A 24,337-nucleotide genomic window follows, 5' to 3' on the forward strand; every position below is an offset into this window, starting at 1 on the left:
TCTCTCTCTCTCTCTCTCTCTCGCTCTTCCCCTTCCCTCCCTCCCCACCCCCCCTCCATCCTGTTGTGTCTTAATAATGAAATTCTCCTGCAAGGGAGAGGAGGTGGAGGTGGAGCAGGAAGGAAGATAAGAGGTGAACCAATTGTGGAAGCTATTAGTTACTACAGTAGTTAAAAGTATATGTTAAATGTGCATTGGTGATCTTAGTTCCTTTTTCAAATAAGCATTTGAAATCATTCCATCTACTTAAATTTAGCAAGTGTTTTGGTCTCTCTTTTCATTCATATTTGGATATTTGTGATTCATCTACCAATGTGATATATGCCATCATGTGCCAGCAATGCCCCTCTGCCATGTACATTGGCCAAACCGAACAGTCTCTACGCAAAAGAATTAATGGACACAAATCTGACATCAGGAATCATAATACTCAAAAACCAGTGGGAGAACACGTTAACCTGTCTGGCCATTCTATGACAGACCTGCGGGTGGCTATCTTAAAACAGAAAAACTTCAAAAACAGACTCCAACGAGAGACTGCTGAGCTGGAATTGATATGCAAACTAGACACAATCAACACAGGATTAAATAAAGACTGGGAATGGCTGAGCCATTACAAACATTGAATCTATCTCCCCTTGTAAGTATTTTCACACTTGCTTCTTATCAAACTGTCTGTACTGGGCTATCTTGATTATCACTTCAAAAGTTTTTTTCCCTCTTACTTAATTGGCCTCTCAGAGTTGGTAAGACAACTCCCACCTGTTCATGCTCTCTGTATGTGTGTGTATATATATCTCCTCAATATATGTTTCACTCTATATGCATCCGAAGAAGTGGGTTGTAGCCCACGAAAGCTTATGCTCGAATAAATTTGTTAGTCCCTAAGGTGCCACAAGTACTCCTGTTCTTATTGTGAGGCTGTATTTGACTCACTAACTAATACAATTGGATTAGTGCTTAATGAACTCTGAACCAGGAATTAAAATCATATAAATGTTAAAGCATTACATGGTTGTGACTGAGAGATGCATAGTTGTGAAAATAAGACATTAGGAAGCTTCAGCCATCAGCTCATCTATTCTCTAATTCAGTTTCTGAGTATGATGTGCAGGTTTCTCCAAGAGAACTGTTTATGCTTTTTTGTGTCAGGTTTCAGAGTAGCAGCTTTTTTGTGTGATGCCCTACTGCACTAGTCTTCACAAGATGTATGCATTCTGGAGGGACTCAGGAACGGTTTTTTTTCCTGCCATCTCTCCACCCCCATTTCCTCATGTAAGACAATAAAAGAGCATACAGACCAATCATAATTAAGGCATAAGTTGCAAGCACTATGAAGAACAAGCGTAAACCACCCCCATTGGACAAGTACTGAATGTTTAACCTTTAGATAGTAGAGTTTGTTTTATTTTTAAATTTGTTAATGTTTATTTTAAGGAACAAAAGTGTTTAAGAGCTGAAGGAATTTCTGGGAACAGGTAGTGATAGCCGCAGAGCACAGTACGTGCTTATTGGCTGGGTTTTATCTCTGTTGATAAAAGTCTCCCATTGGGGTCCTTATCAAGCGGAATGAGAACAGCATTTCAGGTGGTTTCACAGCACTGATTTACCCTGCTGAAAAGGCACTCCATAATACTGAGGTTGTTTTAAAGCACAATGTGGTCAAATTACTGAACTTTCTCACAAGTTAACGGGCCACCCTTATTTGAGGGGTGGGGAAGTACTCTGCATTCTGCGGTAATAATCCCAAACACTAGAGTTTAAGTAATATGACTTTACTATTTTGTAGTGTAAATAACTATAGTATATTTAAATTTGACATTGTAAAATGAGGGTTCTATGTTGCTAGCCTTGCCTTGGTCCAGTGTCCATGACTCTGTTCCTCTGCCGTCATTACTGACCCATTTCTTATAAGTAATCAGGGTATTGAAATCAAGCAGAGTCCAGGAATAGGAATCACGCGTCTTTCAATAATCTTCCTTCTCTCAAGAAAAAACAACAAACCAGTAGGTCAGCAAAGCAACAGTGACAGAGACATCCTTACTTATCCATGATTATAAACAAACCCATCAGCCTAGATTGGTTGCTGATTGGTTTCCCAAGAGAGAAGTTAGGTTGAAACAGCGTCTTATCCCTGAATTGACAGGTTGTCAGGAATGGAACGGGTTTGTGTGTTTATTACTGAGTTAACTGAACAGTTTCATCTGTTTTTTGAGACAGCTGAGTATACTGGGAGGGAGGTGTAGTATTTTCTTGTTTGGGGAGTGTGTTTTTAGGAGTGTTAGATTATGTTTGACATTGGTAGCTGCTGCTAAGAAACTTCTCAGAGTTTTTATTACCTAGTAGCAACATGAGATGGAAAATGTTTTCTTTTTGTATTGTTACACCTTCTGAAGACACCAAGGGTCCAATCTTAGGTATCAGGTGCTTTTTGTTAGTTTTTTGTTTTTGTTTTTTGCATCTACCTGTATAATAATGTAGTCTGCTATTCAGAAAATGTCTGTGAGAGAGTAAGGCCTTGTCTACACTACAAAGTTTTGTCCGCAAAAGTTATGTCACTTTAATTAAAGTGCTTTAATTAAACCACTGTTGCATGTCCGCACTAGCTCCTTGTATCAGCAGAGTGCATTCACACTAACAGCTCTTGCATCGACACAGAGAGCAGTGCACTGTGGTACCTATCCCACAGGGTAACTGGCCACAGGGTGATTTAGGAAGGGTTTGCAATGCCTCATGGGGCAGGTACAGCGTCACATGGGGCAGGTATCTCAGTCCCATGGTTCCAGGGGCATCCTTGTAGATTGTCCACCGCTTTCTCAACTGAAGTGAGGGGGCATGAGGGAGGAGACGAGAGTGGTGTGTCTGGGGTAGGGGAGACAGCAAGCTGACTGACCTATCCTGAGGAAGGGGGAGGAGGATACCCTGCAAGACAACAGCCCCCCATCTCTACTCTGCACAGCAGTCTCTCCTGAAGCAGCCTGCTCTGCGTGCCTGCAGAACAGGAGCATTCCACCTTAATGATTTGCTCTTTGTTTCCCAAATAGAGCAGCACACTCAGCTGTCAGATACTTCCCTGGACTTTGAAAGGTGATGGGCGCATGCCTGCAGGGCAGCCGAGATCAAAACAATAAACAGAGTGGTCAGGGCAGGCATTGTGGGATACTGGCGGAAGCCAGTTCTGTCGACAAAACGAACAGCAGTGTCTACACTGACCCTTTGTCACTTTAACTCTGCGGCAAAAGGCTTTATGCCTCTCGTTGAGGTGGTTTTATTTTGTTGGCAAAACAGCAGAGTTTTGCCACCAAAAGTAGCTTTGTAGTGTGTACACCTCCCCTGTTTTGTCGGCAAAAGTTTTGCTGACAAAACTTTGTAGTGTAGACAAGGCCTTAGTGTAAAGAACATGACTAATTAAACTAAGTTATAAACTAATGGAGCCTTCAGAACAAAGTCTGGCTTTCTTATTGTTAACTGCATGTAAATGTCTTTCTCTCTCCTTACTGTTTCTTTCTAGTGTGTCCATCACTGTAGGAACTAAAATTTCCCAATTATTAGTAATTATTTAAGCAAATGCCAGAGTAACCCAGTGATTTGCTCGGGGGTGGGGGGGAGGGATAGCTCAGTGGTTTGAGCATTGGCCTGCTAAACCCAGGGTTGTGAGTTCAATCCTTGAGGGGGCCAGTTAGGGATCTGGGGTAAAAATCTTTCTGGGGATTGGTCCTGCTTTGAGCAGGGGGTTGGACTAGATGACCTTCTAAGGTCCCTTCCAACCCTGATATTCTATGATTTACCCATGACAATGAAGGGTCCAGTCTTTGCTTGACACAGCTAGTTGTGGAGACAAAGGTGGCTGTAAGTTACCTTTATGGCTCTCCCATTTCTGGGTGTAGCTGAGTGTTGAACTGGCCTTTGTTCAAGTTAGAGCAGTCACCAGATTTCTCTAATTTATGCCACTTAAAACAGTCCCTCAGGTACCATCCTATCAGCTGGGGAATCAGCAATGTGCATTGTTCTCCAGCCCTACTCCTATCCTGCTTTCGCCCCTTACACCTATTCCTGGATGGACTCGACATATCATCAGCTCTTGGGTGTGAGGAAGCCACTGGAAGGGTTGGTGCAATGACCCTTGCAGGACAAATTTAACCTTAAATATTTGCAATTGAAAAGTTAAGTTCTGTTCCTGTTCTTGATTTACTGTAAAGAATTTGGCCCAGATAGTAGGATTAATACCCTAATTGTCAAACTTTGAAAAATTATCAGTAGGGGCAGTTGGGGAAGAAAACTGAGACCAATTCTGAATGCTCTTGAAACGTACTGAATAAAGACTACTTACTTTATGATGGAATGCTGGCAAAGTGGTAAATGTACTGAAAAGCGAATAGAGAGGCCTACTTGTGGTCAAGCAAGGCAAATGTGCTGAAGGGAGAACATTTTAACAGCCAGGCTGTTAAATCAAGTGCTAGGTATAAACAGAATAATACACGTTTTTGTTCATTGTAAGAATGAGATATTGCATTCTCTGAAAGTTCTGTTATACAGGATGCAGTCTGTGGCACTCATATGCTATAGAGAAGTGGAGGAGAGGTTTTGATAGCTCATTAACATCACTTGTGTGAATCTGAGGCATCTGAAAGAATGCAAAGTATAGACACATCTTTGTATAGGCTCTCTTGTAATTCGAGCAATGACTGTCTGCTTTAAGTAATCAGGTGGAGGAGCCTTACAAGTTCAAATCTGAAGTAAATGAGATATGAGATCTGTTGCAGAGGATGGTGGTTAGAGTTTAGGGTATGTAGTCACTGCAGTGACCGAATCTGATTAAACATCTTCAGATGCGTTTTTAATGCTGAATATAGTATATTCTCCAATCTTTACCATGCATTGCTCCATCCAATGTGTTGTAGTCAGCAAGTGTTTCTGTGCAGAGAGCAGTTGCTGTAATGTGAAAAAATTGGACTTAAATCAGATTAAGGCTGGAACACAATAAGCAGAACGTTAAAACTTCACCGGAAAAAGTACAAGCATTTTAATGACTCTCCTCATCAGTGGCAAACACCTAATTGAATCAGGCTTGCCAACAAAAATTGATTATGGCAGCATAATGTAAACCTATTTTATAATGTCATGGTTCAGAAAGATTGCTTCTCGAAGAGAGGTAGCTGGTTCCAGATGAAGTCATAAAAGGCAATCAGCTTGCAGTTGAGGTGCATTTTCTGCACTGTTGGTTTATGGTTAACTAGTTCTCTGATTGGACCAACTTCCGTTGGTGAGAGTGACAAGCTTTCGAGCTTACACAGGGATTGTCTCTCACATCAACAGTAGTTGGTCCAATAAAAGATATTCTTCCTTCCTGCCCAAGGTGGTCTCCCAGTTTCATATGGGCCAGGACATTTATCTGCCCGTCTTTTTTCCAAAGCCACATACGGCGGAGGAACATTGGCTGCATTCCCTAGATGTCAGGGCGCTAGCCATTCTGCAAATCAACCCAGCTGTTTGTCGCAGTGGCCGACAGAATGAAAGGTCGTATGATATCCGCTCAAAGACTTTCTTCTTGAATCACTGCCTGCATTCGCTGCTGCTATGAGCAGGCAAGGGTGCCGCCTCTGGCAAGAATAACTGTCCATTCAACCAGAGTGCAAGCCTTGTCGGCAGCTTTCCTGGCCGAAGTGCCTATCCAGGACATCTGTAAGGCGGTCACCTTGTCGTCCATCCACAAGTTCATGTCCCATTATGCGCTCTTCCAGTGTGCCCGGGACAATGCTGACTTCAGTAGAGCAGTACTGCAAGCCACGAGACCGTGAACTCCCAAGCCACTTCCGAGGAGACTGCTTGTGAGTCACCTAGAATGGAATCGACATGAGCAAGCACTCAAAGAAGAAAAAACAGATACCTAACTTTTCATAGCTGTTGTTCTTCGAGATGTGTTGCTCATGTCCATTCCATTACCCACCCTCCTACCGCTCTGTCAGAGTTGTTGGCAAGAAGGCACCGAGAGGGCGTAGGGCTGGCAGTGCCTGATATACCAGTGCGTGAGCGTGGCACTGAAGGGAGCATCGCAGCCAGCCCTACAGATACAGCTCAGGCAAAAGTCTCCGACGACTGTGCACGTGGGCGCACACGCACCTAGAATGGAATGGACATGAGCAACACAGCTCGAAGAACAATAGTTACGAAAAGGTAGGTAACCGTTTTTTACCTCACTCACCTTGTCTCTGTAATATCCTGGGACTGACTTGGCTACAACAATGCTGCCTAGTTCTCTGATGAAAGTGTCAATTTTCACACTCATGCATCCGACGAAGTGGGCATTCACCCATGAAAGCTTATGCTCCAATACATCTGTTAGTCTTAAAGGTGCCACAGGACTCTCTGTTGCAATTTTCACACTGGCCTTTTAAAAGCTCACTTTTCAACACAGCAATATTGGTGCCCAAGTATATGATCCCATTTTCTGGTAAAGTGTGTGTGTATCTCTCTCTCTCTCTCGCTAAGAGCTTTAGCATATTTGACAGTGTTGGTGGAGCAGAAATGAAGATTAGAGTAAGATTTTCTTTGCAGTTGATTAGGTTTTCTTGAAAACTGTTAGTAAAAGTGAAAATCTTAACATACCTTCTCTTTTTTCCCCCCTGAGTCCTTGTCCCTTCTGCCAGCTCTTCTCCCATATGTTATTCACCAGCACATATGTATTGGGAAGCTGCAAGCTCTAGGATGCCCACCTGGAAGGATGCAGTAGGACGGGTTCTCAAACTTCATTCCACCACAACCCCCTTCTGAAAACAAAAATTATTACACGATCACAGGAGGAGGGACTGAAGCCTGAGCCTGCCCGAGCCCTGCTGCCCTGGGCGGAGGGAGGGTTGGAGGTGGGGGTCAAAGCCGAAACCCAAGGGCTTCAGCCCCAGACCAGGGGCTTGTGACCTGAGCCCTCAGACGTCAGCTTTGGCCCCAGGCCCAAGCAAGTCTAAGCCAGCCCTGGCGACACCATTAAAATGGGGTCACGACCCACTTTGGGGTCCCAACCCACAGTTTGAGAACCACTGCAATAGGATATTGTCCTGAAAGCACTCTGGGTATAGTTTTCATCTAATCATACTGATGATTGATATATCTGGCACCTACTCTCAGGTATTTAGTCCCAATTGGATTTTGACATAATTTACATTGAATCAGAACATCAGGCTGATGGAGCACTGTACAATACATTGATCAAAAATATAAATATAAAATATAATATTCTACATGTAGTTTTCATGCTGATTGCATAACAAAATGAATTTTAAATGACTGCTTTTAAAAGTAGTTTTAGGATTAAAGTTGAAAAGTTTATTCTCTAGTATTGACCAGGACTAGCAGAATAAAATAGTTGGAAATATTTAGACTGATACTATGTAGATCATAGAAGATCCTCAGACTTTCTGCTTGTATTTAGATACAGGTCAAATCTGATCTTTCTCTGTCTCTCTTCCCCCCCCCCCCCCCCCAGTATCCAAAGTCTGCTCTGTTCCACTGCCTGTGATACTCTTTGCTACGTTGTTAGTTCCAGGATACAGCATCCTTGAATCAGATCAATTCTGTCATTAACTCACTGGGCAGCTGGTGCCAACATTTTTGAGGGAAATCAAACTTACCTTTCCCTTCTTTATGGATGGGGATTAATAATTCTGGTTTATTGATACTCCTTCAGTATTACTAAAGAATTATAATAGGATTGGTGACATTTAAGCACCACAGTGCTGTCAGTTCATCAGTAAACAAAAGTGGTCCATCTTAATTTGTCTAATTACCATCTGACATGTGGGCCAGCTGCCTCACTGAACAAAAGCAGTTGATCACACTATCTTATTAATTGCATATTAATTACTGCATTCATCTTAACCATATGGGAGATGTTGCTGAATGCATTGAAGGCTGTTTAATAGTAGGAAAGGGGAAAATGAAATAGTAATTGTATCTTCAGAGCATAAATCTCAAGGGTGCTGGTGTGTGCACACCATCCTAATATGATCCATGTGTTGTCCTTTTGCTCTTTCTGTTCTTTGACTCATACTGAAAATTCGGAAAGATTTGCACAGAAAGACAAGTGCTTATAATGAAGCATGTCTTGGTTGATGCCTGTATGCAGGTGAAAACCAAAACAAGTCGGTATTTTATTTGTATGAATGTCTGAGTGGTAATTTATTACAGCCATATCTCTTGTTCAGAGTTGTTAATTATAACCCTTATGTTACCTAGAAAAAGAAACCTGGCATATGATTCTGTTTGTGTGTCTGTCTGGTCTCTCTCTGGTTCTTATACTTATTTTAATTTATGAGACAAGGATCTGGGTGGGATTGTTTGGGAAGGGAGTGGTGATATTAGTTAGAGATTAGACACAAAGAAATAAAAAACTATGTGAAGTTCAAGGTTTTATACATTTTTGCTACAGACTTGTGTACCTCTCATGCAAAAAGGACAGTTTCTGAGTAAAATTGGACCTATTTCTGAACATAAATGCATTGCCGCCCTTTTTTTAAAAGTTGAAGATGGCTTTTGCATCGGACACATTGAACGTTTTCATTTTTGCATGTTTTCTGTGGGAGTATAGCCATCTCTGCAAATCTGAAAATGAAATTTACTGAGAGACAAATAGTGGAGAAAAATGGAACACTGAGAATTTCTGTGCTCAAAATTCCACACAGCAAATATGTTGATTGCTGCATGTGTTGAGTGTCAACCCATCTTTCACGATGATGAAATCTGTCACTCTTGGAGGCAAGACACTGAAATGCTTGCCTGTATTTATTTTTTCATGCATTGTGAATGCACCTGCTGCCATTGGAAAACACTCAGTTGTCTTAAGGCAGACAGAAAATATAGGTTATGAGTACACTGCAAGGATTGACTTTTTCCCTTTCACTCCCAGATTTACATTATCATGGTCTAGTTCTTAATAGTTTGCATAGCTACTCATTGCAAATTGATGAGTGCCAATGGTTCTCTGTAGATGGCAGTCTTTTGCCTTGTGCTAGACATTCACTCTTTGCTGTTTTGGAACACAGCAAGTTTTCCTTTCAGATTGCAGAGTTAAATGAATATAACAGTGTGATACTTAAGTGCTTCAGGTAGCATTTCAGTCCTTGGTTTTCTGTTTTACTACTACAATATTTTTGTTTTGTTTTGTTTTTTTTGTAATTCACATTTTCTGGTTTGTGTATTCCTTTAGATTTTAAAAAGTGGTGATTTCTTTGAACTAATTATAGAACCGGGCTAAGCAATGGTTATGTTTGGTTCCCCTCTACTCCGCTGTCCACAGTCTCAGTATGCATTTAGGCTACATCACATGGATAGAGATAAAACTGAAGTGAGTGTGATCCTGCTGGTGCTTTTGTAAAACAAGATTGCATTGCAGCAATGATGGTCTGAGTGACTTTAGCAAGGCAAATGATGCAAATCAGGTGATATGGAATATACTCTTCAAGAATTTCAGTTTCATAACAGATGCACTCTTGGAAAGACACCTGCTACCCTCTGTGTCTAAACTAAGCCAGTATACTTCAATTATGACTGCACTGCTTCAAAAAAAAAAAAAATCTAACTAAAGCAGGAGAGCTAAGGTCTATCCTAGTTGTTTCCCCATGCCCCTTGCAGACTTTTTAGGAGGGCAGGAAACTCCTCCTTCTGGAATTTTTAAAGCAAGGAGGTTGCAGGTTGACTTGGCAACAGGAAGGACAATGGTGGAACTCTTAAACTCTAGCTTTCTGGGAAAGGGAGAGGTGCAAGTGAATGGCTGATTGAATTCCCAAATCCCTGCTTGTATAAAAGGAAGGATGGGGCTGGAACTGGAGTATGCTTTGTCTTACTCAGAAACTTTGAGGTTCTTGGCTGATTAAATCTATCAATGTGGCTGCCCCAAAGTGAGGCTAGGAATATTTTGGTATTAAAGGCTTAGCCCTACCTTAGTATCAACAGATGGTATTTTGTTAGTATTCACTAAATCTTTCAGAAGAAGAGAGATTGGGAAGAGGTTAGTTGAGTATTTAAATATTGTCTTCAGAATCCAGGTGTGTGGTAACTGATATATAATTACAAATTCCAAAAATATTTCAGTTTAGTAAACTTGATGAATACACACAAGAGTTGCTCAATTTAGAAAAATTATTAATCAGACTAGACCAAACATATTGGTAGAATACATCTCACAATATACTATTGCCTAAACACGCATCTGCTTTTTGCTCGTAACTTCAGATAAGATAGTCTAGCATTTAAAGCAGTGCATTATAATTGCATCTCAACTGTAACTATAATTAATAGATTCCAAAGCCAGAAGGGACCATTGTGATCATTAAGTCTGACCTGCTGTATAACACAAGCCATAGAACTTTCCCAAAATAATTCCTAGGGCATAGCTTTCAGCAAAACATCCAATCTTGATTTAAAAATTGCCTGCAATGAAGAATCCACCATGACCCTTGGTAATACGTTCCAATGGTTAATTACTTTCTCAGTTAAAAATTTATGCCTTATTTTCAATCTGTATTTGTCTAGTTCAGTTCCAGCCATCATGTTATACCTTTCTCTGCTAGCTTGAAGAACCCATTATTAAATCTTTGAGTCCCACATAAGCAGGCACAGACTGTAATTAAGTCAACCCTTAGCCTTGTCTTTGTTCAGCTAAATAAACTGAGCTCCTTGAATCTATCACTATGACACGTTTTCTAAGCCTTTAATCATTCTTGCAGCTCTTCTCTGTATATAAACTCCAATATATAAACATCCTTCTTGAATTGTGGACACCAGAACTGGACACAGGAGTTCATCAGTGGTCACACCAGTGCCAAATAACCATTCTACCCCTTCTCAAGATTCCCATGTTTGTGCATCCAAGCATTGCATTAGCCCTTTTGGCCCCAGCATTGTCCTGGATGTTTGTGTTCACCTGGTTATCCACCACAACCCCCAAATCTTTTTCAGAGTCACTGAGTCCCCACTTCTGTAAATATGACCTACATTCTTTGTTCCTAGATGTATACATTTACATGTAGCCATATTAAAACGCATATTGTTTGCCAACTGATCCAGATTGCTCAGTGTCAATGACCTGTCCTCTTCTTTATTTACCACTCACCCAAAATGTCATGTGGTACCAAGTCAAATACCTTACAAAAGTCTAAGTATGAGTCACTGAGGGGCTATATATGAAACCCCATGATACCATTTTTTGCAGTCACTTACCAGAGTGGAGCTGCATTTAATCAGTCTCCATATGTCTTCCATACAGAGAGAGATTTGCTTCAGTCTGAGTATTTGTCATTTTAAAATAGAAGTCCCTCAAGCACTGGGCTGAACTGTTAGGTTGCAGTTCTTATCTCTTGTTAGAACCACACTTTGTCAATACGATGGCAAACATCCAGCCTGTTGGCTGGATCTGACCCACATGATGTATAGATCTGGCCCTTGTGACGGACTAAGTGTCTGTCGAATTTAATGTTTTGTTTTTTAAAACTCAGTTCCTAACACTTATGGTTTGGAAGCATCCCTTCCAAGTGTGAACCAGGCTTTTCTGTTGGAATGTACAGTTACTCTGAAACAGTAATTTGGAGAAGGGTCAACATTTGTCTCAACATTTTAACTCTGAAGCCTAATGACAGTAATTCAAATGACAACTTTTACTATTCAATTTTAGCAGAAACATTCATCTCTTACACTTTTCCTTTGTTGGATGCAGTGGTAGAACTTAAAAACTGTGGTGATATAAAGGCTGGAACCAACTTTTCTCTCTGATTTTCAATGTCTTAGTCTAGGTCCTTCCTCAGGGGGAAATGAGATGCCATCTGCTTTTTGGCCCTTGTTGAAAACAGATGAGTAGGTTTTTTTAAAAGTGTTTTTCCTGCAGTTTTGAGTTCTGTCTGTTAGGGGCCCCTAACCTTGAGTTTCTGGCCTGTAGACTCTGGTTAAATTTGTAATTAGCCCTTCTCCACAGAAAGTTTGATTTAATTTAAATGAGCTCCTTCAGCTTTTTGTAGCAGCACTCTTTTTATCTGCCTGCTTTTCTTTTTGTTTGTTAAACATTTGACTGATGAACATGAAAGGCATTGCTAGACGAGTGATAGTGTGCTGGTGTTCTGGAAGTGTGTGAGTAGAGCACTGAACAGATGGTAGTAGTAGTGTCAGATTAAATAATTAAATAGAATCAGAGACAGAGGCACTCTTTCAGTGCACAATAGATAAGAGAGTTTTGTAGCAGTATATTTAACTTGTTGTAAACCAAACACTTTGCCCCAGAGTTACCGAGGGAGAGCTGTAGTGTAGTACAGGTTTTTCTCTTGTGTCTGATGTTGGTGAAGATTATTTTGTCTACCTTGTCTTCATTGGGATTCATTCATCAGAAGGGAATAGTGCTGTTTGGTGTTGCATTAAAAATGTGTTCTCAAAGCATGCACAGAGAAAGGGTTGTTTCATCTCTTGATGCCTGGAATGGGCACTGTTATAGAATTTTAAACATTGGGAAATGTTTTGGATATTTTAGGTGTCTATACTTAAAATCCTTTTACAAAGTTTACTCATGAATCAAACCAGTTGTGATAAGCAAATTAGATTGGAGAATGTCTCTTTACAGGTCTGTAATGAACTTGGCATGATTTTTGGACTCTATATGTAAAATAGTAATTCCTTATAACTACTGTATGCGTGGGGGACATTTGTGTGTTTGAGGGTGTTTTTGCACTAGATAACTTTCTGCATGGTTATAAAATAAGGATATTGTCATGTGACACTTTTTGTCACGTGGATTGTGAACTCCAGAGAGATTGTATTTCACCTAATACTATATTTCATAATACTTAATAAAAGTTGCTGAAGAATAGAATGTGTCTTTATCATCATCCGTAAATGTGAGCAAAGAAATTAGAGGCTTTTTCACATCACAGTGCATTCGAAAACAAAATTATTGAGGTTTTATTGATTAAGTTTTCCTAAGGGTGGAAACTTCATTCGCGTTTGCACCATTGATTTTTTTTTTTTTAAACTCTCTCATCGAACATTCTCCTTTAGCGGTCAAACCTTCCCCCTGAGTCTACTGGAGACTGCTGATTAACTACTCTCATCTGGCTTTTGTATGTGCCAGTGACCAAAATACTTATTGTTTAAAAACAACATACTTTAACAACATGGCTCCTCCATTTGTGTTTATGTTCACAGCCATAACTAGTGTCTAATTCATTGCCCATGGTCATTAAGCATAAGATCAAATTGTTTAATAATAATATTGGTATGTAGCAGTCCTGTTAGTCACATTAGTAAGTGAGAGTAGAATTTGGACCACTGTATATGGCTTTAAAATACATCCATTGGAACCTGAAGAGGAACATGCTACAGTTTTAAAACTGTATTAAAATGTGCCAACATTTACTCCCTTTTTTGTTAACTACTGGTAATTCTTTGCCTTTTTTTCAACTTGTTTATTAACAAACGATTTATCTTTTTAAAATAACTGAGTTGCACAATACAGTTTATTGTGAACTCTGTATCTTGGCTGAAAACACCCGAAAATATTTGTCACTATATTACTTTAGAGTCCTTGCAGAATTGTCTGTGTACACGTTTGTGTGGTATATAGCTCCCCTCTAATTAAGACTTGGCAGGCTTGAAATCATAGTGTATATCATATTGACATGTGGGCGTCTTAAGGCTCTTTGCCTATGTTGAAATTACCCACACATTATGAAATGTTGACCTGACTTTTAGAGATGCTGAGTGTCTGGAGCTTCAGTTCATGTGGTAGTTGACTTCCCCACCCCTGTTAATTTTCAAGGGTTTTTTAATATCTTTCTGTCATATATATTGTCTATAATGCACCTATCAACTTGATACTGAAATAATGAAGATGCTATGACCGTGTAGGTTGCGAGGTTTTAAAATATAAGTAGTAAATCTAGTGGCATGAATGTTTTTGAAGACAGACTGAGTTCTGGATCACTTTAAATTTCACTTGTGTAATGCCTTTTATATACCTGAAAAGCTTATGAAAGATTTTCCACTGTATATTAGGTTGGGGACTGAGGGACAAGGGACGTATTTTTGAAGTTAAGTGAGTCTCACTCAAATTGTAATTTTACTTTAATAAGGAAACTGCTGGGATGATTTAGTTGGGGATTGGTCCTACTTTGAGCAGGGGGTTGGACTAGATGACCTCCTGAGGTCCCTTCCAACCCTGACATTCTATTCTATAATATCTAGTCACGCTGCACCCACCAGTCCCTCCAGGCACAGTACTTCCATTGAAGTCATTAGAGGTCCCATGTGGAGAAGGTTTGCTGGGTTGTCCCCATGTTAGTCGATAGCACATTTTTGTAAAAATGTTTTATAACCAACTTCAGCCCTGCCTGTGTCCACCCTAGCCAGACTTGTGTTAGAGGTGTGAGCAGAGCACTAAATAGAATCAGCAGTTCAAGTTGTCGTCCTAGCTCTGTAATTGATCTGCCATATGGTTTTGGACAAATTATCAACCTCTTTCTTCTCTTCCCATCTGTGAAAAGGGCTTTCTTAGCCACTTGATGTGGATGTTTTGAGGATTCATTAGTTAAGGTTTGCAGGTTGTTTTGAAGAGATCAAGCACTATATAAATGCTGCATTGTTATTGTTGTTGTTATTAACTCTATTCTTGCTGATGCACTTACAGCACTGGTATATAAAAAGGGCATTTTGTACATTCACTGAGTCTAAATGTCATGAGCTAATTGGGCATCAACTATAATTCTTCTCTGAGTGCTGGTTCCGATGGCTATTCACTGTGGGTGTGCATGTGCTCCGTGCCCCCCAGGACCAGAAATTCTTCAGTGATTGTGTCCCTTGTTCTGCACCTGTGTACTATGCCTTCTTGTGCTGCAAGCTAAGGGTGTAAGTGGCGGAACGGACCGACTGCCTCTTCAGTTCCTGCGTACAGTGTGGGAAGAACTGTTTTGGTAGCTTCTAGCTTCTTTGGCTCAACTTTCCTGTAAAAAGATTGTAAATAGTTTTGTTAGTTAGCATATAGTTGTATTTTACTAATGGGGATAAGAGTGTCTTTCCCCCTTCTAACCTCTCACACAGTTAACCTTCCTTTTTAAGGGTGTGTCATTCCCACCTACCTGTATTCCCCGTTTATTTTTGTTAACCTTGTATATCAGGAATATGAAGTTCTGTCTTGCATGTTTTTGTTTGAGGACTAGAGAGCTGGAGTAAAACCTTTCTTGTTCCTCAGCTAAAAGGATGTGAAAGCTTGAATACTTCACAAAAGAGATTTTTCTCCTCTGTGTGTGTGTGTGTGTTTTGGGGGGGGAAGAGGCTGTGTGGCGGGGCGCTGGTCCGTCCCCGAGGGAAAGGGGCACGCTGGCAGCACAGGGTCAGGTGAGCCACTACGTGTCTGGTGACTGCCGGTTTGTAAACCGTGCCCTCGCACTGGGCTGGGTGGAACGGGGCCACCCCTGCCATGCCATGCTCCATTGCCCCAAATATGTTTGGCGACGGCCCCACAAAAGGTTAATCCGGCCCTGGCATCCATATGATGATTTTTTTTTTTAAAGTTCAACAAATTAATAGTGTACGTTTATGGGACTAATCTTTCATTTTAAGGGCATCATAGGGACATTTTAATTAAGAGGAATTGAACCACACAAAATGTTTAAATTCTGTTTTCCAATTTTTTTGATGTTTGGTACCATGAGATCAATGCATCCATTGACCAGCAAAAGACATTTTCTGCAGACACTTGAGGATGGATGTTGGCTCAGTTTGCAGAGGCATCCTAAGTAAATTATGATTCTTCCTTGCACTTTCTCACAACACAAAGTCACGTATTTATATGAAGTCAGTACATTACTTGAGCTAAATGATTTTGTTTGTCTGAGGGAGACTGTACTTGTATTTAAAGCAGTGTTGCCAGTTCTTGCGATTTTTATCAAGTGTCTCACAATATTTGGTGTCTTTCTTAAAACCCTAATTGCTGGAATGAAGTTACTACCTGGGAATCTCATCTTTCATTTACATAAAGCAAGCATCTAGCCCGCATTACTGCAGAAAAATATCTTGAAAATGTGTATCCTAAAGGTCCCAACACCTAATGGCAAAGTGTTATTTTTTTAAGGCTCATGATTTTTGGATCATGTGGTTGGCAGTACTGTAAATGTGTAGTAATGATGATATTTTGCATCTTTTTCATCTATACAGTACAAAACACTTTGCAAAAGTGGAGAGGTATTACTACCCCGACTATACAAAGGGTGTTTCTCTCAGAGCATAGGGAGTTCAATGACTTACCTGAAGGTTACACAGAAAGTCAGCGGAAGAGATGAAAGAAGAACTCAGGTCTCCTGCCTCTCCACTCTATGAAAAATCCACTTGGTCCATGTATAGATATAACTGTCAGGATGAGCAATGTAGGAAGGGGAGATGGAGGTACATTATCCAAATGATTTCTGTGACTTTTAAATACGTGAAACTAGCAGGAAGTGTGTGTCCCTCAGGACACCCATAGAGAGACTGGGATTAGTTTAAAATGGTTGCTGGATATTACTACGGATTGACAAATACATAGCTGCTGCCAAATGTGACTTATGAAATGAATGAGGGGACACTGTGGGACAAAAGTTCAGAAATGAAGTTTTTGTGATTGACTTTGTTGGTCTCCCACTCATCCCCAAAATCTCCTACAATAGAAAAAACAAAACGAGAAGACCAATCCAAGTTTTCTATCTGATAGTTTATTTTCACTAGCATTGATTGAGAAAAACCAATAAACTTGAATTTATCTGATAAATCTGAAGGATATCTAGATTTTGGAAAGACTAGTTTTTCTTCAACTGCCATCCTAGATTCTGATCAATTCTATAAACCAAATCCCAGGCTCACAATCAAACACAGGTAACATTTGAAATTTACAATAAAGAATATTTTCCGATGTAATCTAAAAAGATATTTCTCAGGAGAAAAAACAAACTTCTGTGAGCTAATGTTCCCTTAACTAAAGTCAGGAATGAACAAAGAAAAATGCACACCTAAATTTAAAACAAAACATTAAAAAGTCACACAGTAGCTAAATGTTCTCGTTCCTCCTTCACATTCTTGCAATATTTGACTGAAGATGTTCCTACCTGAAGAAACTGCTATTTTTCCTGTGTGCAGCTCTGCCTAAAAGCCTGTCTCTCTTTGGCAACTTGGTTATATGCTATAGCTGGAGAATATGAGGGAAGATTTTTGAACTGTTGAAGTGAAATAGCTTTCGTGTGTTGTGGCCTAAATAGGATAATCAGATCGATCAAAGTCTGTTTCTTATCTACCCTCCTGTTGCTTCCCCTTCTCATCTTCCTCATTCTTCACCTCCCCTCGACCTCCTTCCCAGAGTCTGCAGTCTCTAATCCCCTGTGAGCATGAATAAATGAGGGCGCTGTTGTGATATCTTTTAAATCAATACCTGCTTGGGAATCGCCTATGCAGAGAGAGCCTTTGGGCATGGCTCCCCAGTGGGTTAAGTGGGGCATGGACCTCTCTTTTACAACTGCTTTTGGATAAAATACTTCTCCCTCCCCTCTCTTTCTCCTTCTCCTGATCCCAGATTTAATTATTATAATTTGTTAGTAGCTGGGGAAGTATCGTGCTTCATGAAGAGCGAGATTGTCTTGAAAGAAGCCATTGTGAGCGACTTGAGTTCAAGATAGGAGGGCAGCTGAATGTATTTCCACTTGGGAGTGCCTTTGTGGTGGGAACTACTAACTTTTGTTCTCAGGAAAAAATACCCTGAGCTGGCCAGACGTGATTGGCTCCAAGGGGGAAAGAACCCTTTCTAATTTATAAATTAGTTATCCCTAAATGAAAACAGCCTTTTGGATCCATCTCAAGGTTACAAATGGTTGATGGCATGAGGGAAGGTGACTGGAACTGGCATAAAACTGGACATGGCTAGACACTCTTTTCCATACCTGAGCTGCTTGGTATTCCTTGATCTATTACAAGAGCCTTTTTTAATGGAAAGAAAGAAAGAACTATTCTGTCTAAGGGCCCAATTCTGTGAAATATTGAGCACCCTCAACTCCCTTTGAAATCAATGGAAGCGGAAGACACCCTGTATCTTGGAGGAGGCGCTCAGCACTTTGCAAGATTGGGCCCACTTTCCTGTTTCTCTCTCTGGAGATACAGGGCACATGTGCTCAGACTGTATATGGTGGGTGACATTCTGATTTAGCCCGGTCGTTGTTTCCTTCTGTCAGCAGCACCTGCTTAAAGGGATTGATGGGGAGATGACTCAGAGAGCAGTTCTCAGTAGTATACTTAACCTGCGCCTATGGTCATACTATATATACCCTCCTTCTTCAGATACGTGTGGAAACCACTTCATATTGCATGGACATAAGAATTGCAGAAGAGTAGCACTGATATATTTTATTTTTTGGTGACTGGCATGTCTCTTAAGAGCAAAAACATTTAATTTGATGTTGGAAATACACATCTCTCCTCCATTATTTCACTTATTAAATGTAAAATGGAGATACACTGGAATAGTTTTCACAGTGCAGTTCCCTGTTCAACCAGGCATTTGTATCTTTTAAAACTCTCCTTTTAAAAAGTTTCCAGAGCATCTGTGACTGTTGTTTCTTTTTGCTGAACAATATGGTGGCTAACTCTTACACTTTTAACATTTATATTTTGAGCCTATGGCAAGTATATTTGGTACTAACTTGGCACATCACTCATTGCATGAACTTCATGGTATGTGTAGTTTGGGGCGTTGACTCAACCTCGCCTGCATGGAAATAAATGGTGACTAGATTCTTTATTTGCTAAGTATTTTCTGAGTTTTGCATAATACAGTCGTGTAGTATGAGAAGCAGGAATAGTAGAGGACACAATACATTCAACGCTTATTGAAAACGTTCTCATCATGCTAAATTGCTATAGTGCCTTTGGCAGATATGTTGTAAACCTGTTTATAAACATTCCAGTTTTGTCTAGTTTTGACGCTTGGTTCTTAAAGCCTCAGATTTTCACAAGATTGGTAGCCGTGGGACAGAGTTCCATGTATTAAGTGAATGCAGGTTAGATAATAAAGGAAGCTATCTCAGTGGTCTGCCTTAAATATTTCTGAGGAAACAAAATATTTCCAGATAGTTTCACAGGCACAGACCTCTTATATGGCTGTCATTGTCAGAGGGTGACTGTCCCAGATGGTTGTCATGGAACAGGTCAGCCGGAAACCTAATTCTAAAGAGGGGGATGGGTGCAGTGTTTCAAGCACTCCATGTATAACGGATCGCTCATTTACAACCCTTCTGTATTTCAAAGGTTTAAAACATGTGCATGTCCTTTATCATAAACTACAGTGCCACTGTTGCAATGTTATTAGCAGACTTTAAAACAAAACAAAATAATCTATGTTGACAGTAGCCAAAAAAGAGCACTGTTCAACTTGCCTGAAATTGAATATGCAGAGAGACTTCTATATGGTGAAAAAACAGAGAAGCAGAAGTTTGCCAGCGATTCTGCACACTACTCTCAAGGTTTTGAATAGGCATTTGTGATACTAGATGATGTGCTTTTTTAATTACTTGTCTTTTCTTGGTGCTCTGAACCTCCCCCCCCCCCGCCCCGCCCCCCAGGTAATAACCTGCGTTGTTTCATTCTGTAGGACCAGAGGAGCAGCTTGGATTAATGATCTCATCAAATAAAATATCCCTTACCATTTCATCATATTACTTTTTGGGGGGAGGGATAGCTCAGTGGTTTGAGCATTGGCCTGCTAAACCCAGGGTTGTGAGTTCAATCCTTAAGGGGGCCATTTAGGGATCTAGGGGCAAAAATCTGTCTGGGGATTGGTCCTGCTTTGAGCAGGGGGTTGGACTAGATGATCTCCTGAGGTCCCTTCTAACCCTGATATTCTATGATTACTTCCGTTTTGGTCTCATTTTATCAAACATTTTGAACTTGCCAAACACCTACCTATATTTAGAGTAGCTACTTATATAGCCTACGTGATCATAGTATCGGCGCACCTGATAACCTTTAAGGGATTTATCCTCGCAACTTCCCTGTGAGGTAGGGAAGTGCTGTTATCCCCATTTACAGATGGAAAATAAGATACAGAGAGACTAAGTGACTTGCCCAAGGTCACACAAGAAGTCTATGGCAGGTTAGGGAATTGAACCCTGTCTCTCCCAAGTCCAGGCTCGCATCCTAACTATGGGTCAGCCCCCAGTGGTTGACTGTGTTGTCATTTTGGAGGTCAAGATTTGTGGAAAAGGTTCAGAATCTTGCTTCCAAGGATGACTAGAGACTGGAAATGTCCCAGAAAGGTTGCTCAGTCCCTTCATCCTTCCATGGTAGGTAAAATAAGTAACATGCAGTTTATCAGTACCTTGACAACCGAGGATGTGGAACTCGTAACGGTAGAGGTTCACCTGCTTCAAATGGGCTATATGCTGGTTGTCTGTCTGACTCTTGCCCCCAACCCTTAGGTAGCTGCATTTCTAGTGGTGGTTATTTGTGTAGGGCTAGAATGTGGCTGGCACTGCACAGGTGAGCAAGGGTGGAGGGCACCTTTCATGTACACAAGGAGAAGCGTCAGTCCCTGTCCTTGCACGTCTGGGACACAAGTAGGGTGACCAGATGTCCCGATTTTATAGGGACAGTCCCGATTTTTGGATCTTTTTCTTATATAGGCTCCTATTACCCCCCACCCCCGTCCCGATTTTTCACACTTGCTGTCAGGTCACCCTAGACGCAAGGGGATATTGGCGAGCCATAGTATCACTGGCAGTGCTACATTCCCCAAAGAGAGACTGAAAAAGTTCAAGGCCACATCCGGCCCTTTTTTGCATCAGCTGTGTGCCAGCCTGGGGGAAAAGCATGCTGCATCCTTTCAAGCACTGAAGCACTTGCCACTCTTGTGTGTTCTCTTCCAGGATGTGCTGACTGCCTCAGTGGTGAGCCAGACAGAGCGCCTCCTTCTGACAGAGTGCCTCTAAGCTGGACAGAGTGCCTCTGGGACCTTCCCCCAAGGGTGGCTGTGATATTAAACACTTGTGGTTTGTAAAGCGCTATGGGCCCTTTCAGCTGAGAGGCAATGTATGAATTTAAAATATTATCGCTTCCATTCTGCACAGTTGCTGCATGCTGCACTGTGAAGGCTAGAACTCGCAGCAGCTTTTGGGGCAGACTAAGACCCCTGCTGCTGCTATTTTTTCCCCCCAAAGAAAAACCCTTTCATTGTTAACCCAAGGCAGTTGCAGAGCCTTGCTTTGTAAAGGAGGACTTGCTTCTTGAATCTTAGCATTGTATGAGGGGCATGCCCTGCTGAGCGGATTGATGGGGTACTTAGCATTTTCTCTTTAAAATAGTAATTCACGTCTAAATAGAAAAGTAGATGTGCTTATGTACAGGAATATTTAAAGTCATGAGGTTAAAGTGTATTTCAAAAAGCCTTTTCAGGTCAGGCTCTTGTACTGGTGTCATTTGTTGAATTATAGTTTCTTTATTAGACAGAAATAGTTTGATTAGCTTATTATTAATTTTGTTAATGGAGTTTCCAAGTTGATCCTAATCAGGACAGCTCAGCATGTGACTGAATGAAATTCAACATGTAAGATTGCTGGGCTGTTTCCATTATTGTAATTGTAAAGGGGGGGGGAGGAAGTATTTTGAGAGCAAGGAAATGCAAAGAAAAATTCTGTGATGGGGACAATTAAAATGCAGGTCTTGGGACATTAAGAAAGGGGGGCGGAGAAGAGAAGAGAGGTGGGAAAGAAGGGCATCCTGATTTACACGAGAATGCAGCCCTCATTTACAGCTCCATGGAGATTCAGTTGTAGAGCCTTGCTGCTCATAAATGTTGCCTATGGAATAGGAGGAAGGGATTGGGGGCGTGTTTGGGAAACAATAGTTGAAAGCCTCACTGTCCCAGCCAGTTCAAATTCCATACACTCACAAGTAGCCTGGGCTATACAAAAGAGGGACATGAAAGTATCCACTCTTCTCTCTGCTACACTGTAAAGGATTTTGGAAGATCCTGTTAGAGCAGTGAAAACGGAAATTATCTACAATTCTCACTGTTTGTGGTGGAGTGAAACCAGGAGAGGAAAACTGTTGATTTGCTAGGGAGTGAACTGGATGAATGAGCATTGAGTTAAAAAGCCTGATCTTGGTTCAATGCAAATATGAACGATTGGCTTTCTTTTTTTCTTCCTTCACAAGTTGTAACTAGCTGCTCTCAGCCCCCAGGATTATGTTTCAGAAGGAGGCGTTCAGGTTCAAGGATTGTTAATGGTTTCTAACTGCCAGGACAATAAGGCCAACCTCACCGTTGTGCAAAACGAGGCAGGGGTGGGGGTGGGAGAAGGAGTGTAGGAAGAGACAAAGTTAGTAGGGTTTGCAGAGCTTTGGCAAGTACAAATTGAAAACCAGCCACCTGCTTGTTGCTCCTGTTTTCTATGGGATCTAAACTCCAGGACCACAGAGAGACACTTTGGAAATGGTGGTGTTCATCAACACAAAGCTGAAATCTTTAATTAAACTTTTCAAGAAGAAGAGTAAGTAGTTGTGTGCATGCAAGTGTTCTTTCTGGAAAGTGTTGGAATTTTGGTCGGAAAGCTCAGTATATATATACCTTCTAGAAACCTTTATTGGAAAATCTGTACATTTCTCTTTCACTGCCTGTTTCAAAATGTGCAGAGGCAGCGTTACGGAAGGCAATGTTCCTGAGCATCTTCTTCTTTGTAAGAGTGAATGAGTGTTAACTTACTTTGATTTCCTTTGTCCCTCTAAATCAGGGGTTCTCAAACTGGGGGTTGGGACCCCTCGGGGTCGCAAAGTTATTACATGGAGAGTCACAAGCTGTCAGCTTCCACCCTAAACCCTGCTTTGCCTCCAGAATTTATAATGGTGTTAAATATATTAAAAAGTGTTTTTTATTTATAAGGGGGGTTGCACCCAGAGGCTTGCTATGTGAAAGGGGTCACCAGTACAAAAGTTTGAGAAGCACTGCTCTAAATGGCTTTGAAGAAGCAAAACTTTTTCATTTAATGTAAGCTGTTTGATTATGAGATTTGAAAGCCTCTTGGTGTAACTTGCTGCTCTGTGTATATATCATCATTGTATGCCAAGGTATTACTATAACATCTTCTGGTAGCCCCAGCTGTACAGCTGCTGAACTTGTGCAGAAATTTGTGGTGCTGTTTCATTGTGTAATATCATTGTAGTCATAAACTTTTTAAAAAATCATTGAGATACTTGATTTACTTGCATATTTAGCTGGTGAGATTTAATCCATTGAGACAGGCTAGTTGAGTTTGATCTGTCCGTCTGAGTATGTGTAGCACGTCTTGGTGGTTTTAATTATGCTCTAGATAAGCAATAGACTGCTCTTAGTATGGCATTGAGTAGAGCTGGGCAGTAATATGGCTGGTGTCTGTCGTCTTTTCTTATTTTGTAAGGTGAATGCCAGGGGTAGGGGTTCTTTCCTGGTAAGTCAGTCAGCCAATGTACCTTTTGTTTCCTATAATTCTAGGATGATTGATATTGTGATCAGATAATAAGTGACTTGTCTGTTTGTTATCATTTGGATTTGACCTCTGATTAGCAAGGACAGAGAATGCAGCCATACACCACGTCAGCATTGTCTGCCCTGCTGCATGAGGTGTTTTCTATCACATCCAGTACAATGAAAGTAGGTAGAAGAGGGGAGGGGCCAGGCCACATGGCCAAGCAAATGTATGAGCAAATGAATGTTCCAACAAAATATTATGAAAGCATTTATTAAAAGATCGGACAGAAAACCACAAAGAAATTCAGTTAAAAGCCTCCAAAAGTGAGTCCTCTTTTACTGCATTTCTTGTAGCATACTTTTGTATCGAGATTCTGAAGTTAATTTGTGAGTTCCTTTATTTTGTTTTAACTAATCAATGCAATTATTTTACAATTGAAATTATTCTTCTAGGCAGTGTGCTGTGATGAAATCTGTCATTTTTCAGATGTAAGGAAGCTGTCACCTTCACCCTGTGCTTTATAGCCTGTACAGCTCCTCTGCCATTATACAAGGCATTACATTTCTAATGCTTAATAATGATACAATGCTAGGTGGTGCTGCGATATATATTGTAGTAGGAGCGCCATGATTTAAATGCTATTCCTAACTGCAACAAATGAGAGGTAATGAAAACTCAGAAACAGGGACAAGAGGATGGAGAACAGCTAGGTGACCAACACAGTTTGGTTGAGTCAGCATAACAGGTGCTCGGGAGACAGGCACAGCTGTAGTTTTTTGCTTTGGAGATTTGGATGCACAGCATATGCTCTGAAAGGCAAATGCTGCTAGAGGGGTGATACCCCAGCTGCCCTT

General features: G+C 40.8%; 1 protein-coding gene across 6 annotated transcripts in view; it reads left to right on the forward strand.

Moving 5' to 3' along the window:
* The window catches only part of NHSL1 (NHS like 1), a 255,714-nt gene that overhangs the window by 163,357 nt on the left and 68,020 nt on the right, over positions 1–24,337 (forward strand). The window lies entirely within an intron of this gene.

This window comes from Terrapene carolina, unplaced genomic scaffold (assembly GCF_002925995.2).
Source record: "Terrapene carolina triunguis isolate 2854851 unplaced genomic scaffold, T_m_triunguis-2.0 Scaffold85, whole genome shotgun sequence".
Taxonomy (NCBI): domain Eukaryota; kingdom Metazoa; phylum Chordata; order Testudines; family Emydidae; genus Terrapene; species Terrapene triunguis.